This window comes from Trichechus manatus, unplaced genomic scaffold (genome assembly GCF_000243295.1).
Source record: "Trichechus manatus latirostris isolate Lorelei unplaced genomic scaffold, TriManLat1.0 scaffold00017, whole genome shotgun sequence".
NCBI classification, from domain to species: Eukaryota; Metazoa; Chordata; class Mammalia; order Sirenia; family Trichechidae; genus Trichechus; species Trichechus manatus.
In genome coordinates, this window is record NW_004443953.1 from 7,381,733 (window position 1) to 7,389,016 (window position 7,284).

The following is a 7,284-nucleotide window of genomic DNA, read 5'->3' on the forward strand; positions in this document are numbered from 1 at the left end:
GGAACATCTAGCTCAATTGGCATAACACAATTTATAAAGAAAATGTTCTACATTCTACCTTGGTGAGTAGCGTCTGGGGTCTTAAAAGCCTGTGAGCAGCTATCTAAGATATTCCACTGGTCTCACCCCTTCAGGAGCAAGGGACAATGAAGAAAACAAGATACAAGGAAAACATCAGTCCAAAGGACTAATGGACCACAACTACCACGGCCACCACCAGACTGAGTCCAGTATAACTAGATGGTGCCTGGCTACCATCACTGACTGCTCTGATAGGTATCACAACAGAGGGTCCCAGACAGAGCTGGAAAAAAATGTAGAATAAAATCCTAACTCACAAAAAATGACCAGACTTACTGGCCTGACAGAGACCGGAGAAACCCTGACAGTATGGCCCCCAGACACCCTTTTAGCTCAGTAATGAAGTCATTCCTGAGGTTCACCCTTCAGCCAAGGATTAGACAGCCCCATAAAACAAAACAAGACTAATAGGGCACAACAATCCAGGGACAAGGACTAGAAGGCAGGAGGGGACAGGAATGCTAGTAATAGGGAACCCAAGGTTGAGAAGGGACAGTGTTGACATGTCGTGGGATTGTTAACTATTGTCATAAAACAATACATGTACTCACTATTTAATGAGAAACTATTTGTTCCGTAAACCTTCATCTAAAGCACAATTTAAAAAAAAAAAAGAAAGATACCACCAGCCTTTCAGTTAGCAACCAAGCTGCTTAACCATTATGCCACGAGAGCATGGACACTAGGGCACCAGTATAAAAGTGATGAAGTGTGTGGGCTCAGGAATCATGCTGCCTGGATTTGGATCTTAGCTCCACCTTACCAGCTGTGTGATCCTGAACATGTCACTCAACATCTCTGTGAAACGGGGCTAACAATAGTACCTACGGAGGGAGGGGACTGCTGTGAAGCTTAAATGAGATAACTCATACACAGCATTTAGCACAAGGCCTGGCAGTTCATAAATGCAAAGGATGGCAGTCTAAGTGGCTGTGAGGTAAAGGATTTAACTTTACCCAAATAATTTGGTCTTTGTTCTTGGTTCCTGAGAGATAACCTCTAAAACCTTGGAATTTCCCCAGTAACTAAAGTGTCCAGACACACCTGAGGGTTTATGAAAAGGAAATGACTCCAGTGGAGACTTGAGATAAAGTGCAAAGCAGTACCTGTAGTATGCTGCCTTTCATGTAAGCCAGAGGGGGAATAAAAACATATACATCTACCTGTTCATTTGTGCAAAACACACACAGATAGGATAAACCAGAAAAATGAGGTTGGTTACTTACTGCAAGTGAGCAGGAATGGGCTAGAAAGAATGGGGGTGGGTAGGAACAGGCAAGAAAGGGATATGGGGTGACGGTGACACTTCTTGGAGCATAACCTTATGAATACTTCTAACTTTACAACCACGCTAGTAGCACACACTCCGGAAGTAAATAATTTAAATCAGCCAAAATGTGGAGGGGGAGAGGTATTCTGGAACACAAACAGTAACAAGTGAAGCTAACTCTATTACAAATAATAATAAACAGACTTAAGAGGATGGGGAAGAAAAGAACTTAAGTAACTTTGGAAAATAGTACTTTAACTATATATGCTAAGGCTAAAGTAAATTTCTCATAGGGATATGGGTTAGCAATTGTGAAACTACTGTATGAACATTCTAGGATTGAGCAAATAAGTAAACACATTGTGGAAAGCCAGGTTTATTTTTGCCAGAGAAAGGAGTTACAAACAAAGAAAGGAGGAATGTTAGAATATACCCTGTGATGTTGTACTGGAATCAGAGATATCATTATGAACTCTTGGTTTTTAATATAAATGTTGTTTTGTTGTTAGTTGTCGAAGAGTCAATTCCAACTCACAGCGACCCCATGTGTGCAGAGTAGAACTACTCCATAGGGTTTTCAAGGCTGTGACCTTTTGGAAGCAAATCGCCAGGCCTGTCTTCCGAGGTGCCTTTGGGTGTGTTTCCACTGCCAACCTTTTGGTTATTCGTCAATCGTTTAACTGTTTCTGCCATCCAGGGACTCCTTTGATATATATACAGATATATAAATAAGTGTAGGTATATGTTCATATATTTCCTAGCTCTGTCTGCTGAGAAGACCTAGAAGCAACAATACTCCAGTAGTTATGAACAAACTTACTGCTCAGATCTTGGTTTCTTAACACCATTCTCCAAAAAAGGAATCAGGGATCCAAGGCTGGATCAGAGAAAATATCAGGGAAGAATATCTTGTGGTGCCAGTAAGGAAATGCTCAAAAAAATATGGACACAGGAGGGGTTCCCAAATGCCACATCTGAAACAATTTGAGTATCAAAGTATAGTAATGGAATATAATCCATGGAAGATAACAAACATCCGAGTCTATACTGATATAAATAATTAAATAATTGGGGGAGAAGGGACAACTCTTCTTTATAGTAGAATTCCATTAATAAATATAGAACGAATGAAGGAGAAAATCATCACTAGACAAATCACAGTAATAACTGTTTCAAGAAAGAATCATCAATGGATGATAAAATTAGTGGGCAAAAATATGGTGAAAAATAGTGTATTTACATATTCTCAAAGTATCTCACTACAAAATGCTTATTCATTACAAAGGGAAAAATAGTAACTTTACAGTCGTGGACTGTAGTAACTTTAAGTGAGAGACACCACCTTAATCAGGTGATCAAAGTTAACCTCATCAGTAAAAGACATTGATACTCTGACACAATGCGTGAGGTCACAACATCACCTCTATAGTATTTGTGCCAAAAATGCATCACCTGAATTTAATCATGAAGAAACATCAGAAGAACCTAAGTTGAGGTAAACTCTTCAAGACAATTGTCCAGCGCTCTTGAAAAGTATCAAGGACATGAATGACAAAAAACAAAAAAAAAAGACTGAGGAACTATACCACATTAGAGACTAAAAAGGCATGATGGGAGCAGTGGTGGTTCAGTAGTAAATTCTTGCCTTCCACACGGGAAATCCAGATTTGATTCTCAGCCAACGGACCTCATGCACAGCCACCACCTGTCTGTCAGTGGAGGTTTGTGGGTTGCTATGATGCTAAACAGGTTTCAGCAGAGCTTTTAGACTAAGACAGAATAGGAAGAAAGGCTTGGCAATCTACTTCTAAAAATCATCCAGTGAAAACCCTATGTATCACAATTGTCTGATCCACAACCAATCATGGATATGGTGCAGGACTGGGCAGCATTTTGTTCTGTTGTACATGATGTCCCATGAATCATGGACAAGTGGATGGCAGCTCAAAAAAAAACCCAAACCCAATGCCGTTGAATTAATTCTGACTCATAGTGACCCTATAGGACAGAGGAGAACTGCCCCGTAGTGTTTCCAAGGAGCGGCTGGTGGATTCAAACCGCTGACCTTTTTGATTAGCAGCCATAGTTCTTAACCACTGCATCACCAGGGCTTCATCTATCAACAACAAAACAGGACAACTTAATGCAATGTGGGAACCTGTTCCTGAAAAAGGACATTAGTGAAACAATCAACAAAATTTAAATAAAGTTTGTAGATTATATAATAGCATAATATCAAGGCTAATTTCCTGGTTTTTATAATTGTATTGTGGTTAAAGATGTTAACATTTAGGGAAGCTGGGTGAAGAGTATATGGGAGCCCTTAGGGTTATTTTTTCACCTTTTTTGTAAGTCTGAAATGATTTTAAAATGTAAAGTTTAAAATGATGCAAAAGATTTGTAATAAACTGTGCTGTTATTAAACTTCAGCATACTTGCCAAAAAACAAACAATGAGGCTTGACAAGTAGGCAGGGACCAGATCATGTAGGACCTTGGTGGCCATGTTAAGGGATTTAGGCCTTTTATCTTAGGAGTCCTAAGAAACCACTGAAGAGTTTTAAGAAGTTGGGGCGTGGGGTCGGTATATCAGTGAGGGTCCGAACAGGAAACATGGCACGCTCGAAATAAGATAATTTGAGGAGGACTTATTTATATGAGACTATAAAAATATGGGTATAGGGGAACCATCCAAACTAAAGTCAACAGGCAACCTCAAAGAGAGGGTGCTAGGGGAATATATGCTAACCTCACTTTACTTCCTCTGATTTCTTGTAGAGGCTCTCCATTTGGCCAAACCAACTAGAAACCAGAGGGTATGAGAATTCACTGACTTATGTAGTCTAAATAGGTCAGCTTCCTAGGATAAAGAGCAGCTGGAGATGGGTAGGTAGATTTAGAAGAGTGTGGTGGATTAGATTGCTACAAATTCTGTCACTCCTCCCATTGAGAGGTAGGGGTTAATTCCCCTCTCCTTGAGTTTGGGCTATCCTTAGTGACTCAGATTTAACCAGTATGTGCGGCATGACTTCCAAGTCTTGCAGCTTCTGCCTGATCTCTTGGAACAGTTGCTTTTCTGGATGCTCCCTCTCAGAACCCAACTATCGGGCTGTGAGGAGCCCAAGTACGCAGACAGGCCACATGTAGATGCTCCAGTGCTCAGTCCCAGCTGAGCTCCAGCTTGTAGCCAGAATTATCAGCCAGCCATGTGAGAGAGCCATCCTGAAGGTCCAGTGGAGTTGAATACAGCTGAGCACCAGCACTAGCCAACATCTGACTGTAACCACCTGAGAGATCCCAAATGAGAACTACCTGGTTGGGCCCTTCTCAAATTCCTGAACCACAAAATCATGAGCAAAACGGTTGTTTTAGGCCATTACGTTTTGGAGTAAATTGTTACATAGCAATAGATAACCAGATCAAGGGAAAAACAGAAGTTATCCAGCCAAAGGGGTATGTGGAAGCAACACAGTCTCATTTCAATTTTGAAAAGGTCACTCTGGTTTGCTATGTGGAGATTATGGGAAATGAATTAGTAGGCTATTGGGATATGTTCCTGAAAAGATACTGGTGCCTTGGATTAGACTAGTGGTGGTGGGAATGAAAAAAAGGAGACAGATTCAAGAAATTTAGATCAAGTTCACAAGACATCCTGTCCGGAGGCGAGATGAGAAGGCAGAAAGGGATAGGAACTGTTTGAATGGACATGGGAAATCCGGGTGGAAAGGAGGAATGTGTGGTCACATTATAGGGACAGCAACTAGGGTCACATAACAACGTGAGTATAAAGTTTTGTATGAGAAACTAACTTGAGCTGTAAACTTTCACCTAAAGCAAATAATAATTTTTTAAAAAAAACTAAAAATTCACAACACAGTGGTGGACTAGATATGGAGGGAGGTGGCTGAGGAAGGAGTCAAGGATATTGGCTGTTTTTGGCTTGCACAACTGGATAGTGGAGGTGCTGGTCACTGAGATGAGGAACACTACAAGTGCAATAAGTATTTTTGAGGGAAGATCGTGAGTTAGACATTAAGTTAGTTAGCATCTGACATTAGTAAATTGAGATACTGATGTATGGGCCTGAAGTTCACGGCTGCTGCACTAAAGACACAAATCTGGGAGTGATCTGGGTACCAGTGGTAATTAAAGCAAGGGTATGGATGAGATGACTTACAGAGACCAGACAGAGAAGAAAGGGTAGCCTAGAACCAAGTCTTGAGGAACTCCTAAATTTTATGGGTGGGTAGAACAGGAAAAGTCAGTGATCTATACTGACAAGAAGTGGTTAGTCAAATAGGGTGAAGTCAAGAAAATCAGGGAAAGAGAATGTTTCAAGGAGGAGAGTAGATAACAATGTCAAAGGAGTAAGATAAGGGCTAGAAATGTTCTTTAGGTGTGATGGTTAAGATTGTGTGTCAACTCAGCTGGGCCATGATTCTCAGGGTTTTAATGTAATCACTCCCATGATTGAATATACTGTGAGTAGCCAATCAGATGAAAGGGAGTCTCCTTGGGGGTGTGGCCCACATCTGTATATAAGCAGACGTTCTGGCTTTTTGCTCTCTCTGGATCCTGCGGCTGCTTCCTGTCATCTCATCTCCCGTTCTTGGGACTTGAGCTATCAGCTTATCTGCCGAACCTGGGATTCGTCGACCTGCACAGCCTGTGAGTGGGAGCCTGGTCTCTGACCTGCCGGTCTTGGGCTTGCCAGCTTCTGCAGCTGTGTGAGTTGGGAGAGGCCTCTACCCTGATCCACGGACTAGGGACGTTCTAGCCTCTACAATTGCGTGAGCTGTTTCCTTGATATAATCTCCTCTCTCTCTATATATATATGTATACACTTTACTGGTTTTGCTTTTCTAGAGAACCCAGCCTAAGACATTTGGTACCGGGAGTGGTTCTAGAGAAACAAAATTGTAAGGATGAGTTTTCTAAATTTGTTCTCAAGTCTGGTTAGTCATAAAGACGTTGATGACTCTGCTTCTAGCAGTAAAGAGGTCACTGCTAGTCCATGGAGCGAGGTGGCGATACAAATACGCAAAATATCACCACCGGTAGATCATGTATGGGTGAAAGGTGAGGCCCAGGGTGAACACATGTGTGATATCTTTCTACAGCTTTGTCAGAATGAGAAGTATAAGGAAGCTGGTTGGTTTGTCCTACTTTCGCTAGACAAACTGATGAACGAAAGTGATGCACTCAGGGCTTGAGAGTCAAGGCTCAAGTGCCGCATAAATGACCTCAAGGCTTCCACTTGTGCGTTGAAAGAAAGCCTAATTTCTTGTAGTAACAGAGCCGAAATTGCTGAAAACCAAACCCAGACTCTTACTGTAAGAGTGGCTGAATTACAATGCCAGCTCGATTGCAAATCTCGAGAGGTGTATGAAGTTAAAGTAAGGGCACTGATTGGGAAAAGATGGGATCTTGAGACTTGGGATGGGGATATATGGGCAGATAATCAGGAAGCTGGGGACACTGAGCCTGTAAATTCTGTTGAATCACTCCTGCCAGCAGAACCAGTCCCATCTGAAGAGATTACTTCATGTTTGTCTGCTAAACCACCCTGCCCAGAAAAAGCATTAGCTCCTCCACTCCCATCTGAGGAGATTAGCCCTAGCCCAGATGCCTCAAAGAGCACTTGCCTGAGTCATTGCCTGGAGCATCGCCTGAGGCAGATGCTTTACAAGATAATGCTGAATGTTCTCAAAACAATTCCACACTACCAATTCTGGCTTCTAGACCTATAACTAGGCTTAAGTCCCAATGAGCCCCAAAAGGTGACCCAGGAGAAGGTACGCTACACTCCAAAAGAACTACTGGAGTTTTCTAATATGTACAAACAGAAACCAGGGGAATATGTGTGGGAATGGCTATTAAGGGTGTGGGATAATGGTGCAAGGAACATAAAGATGGATCAGTCTGAGTTTATTG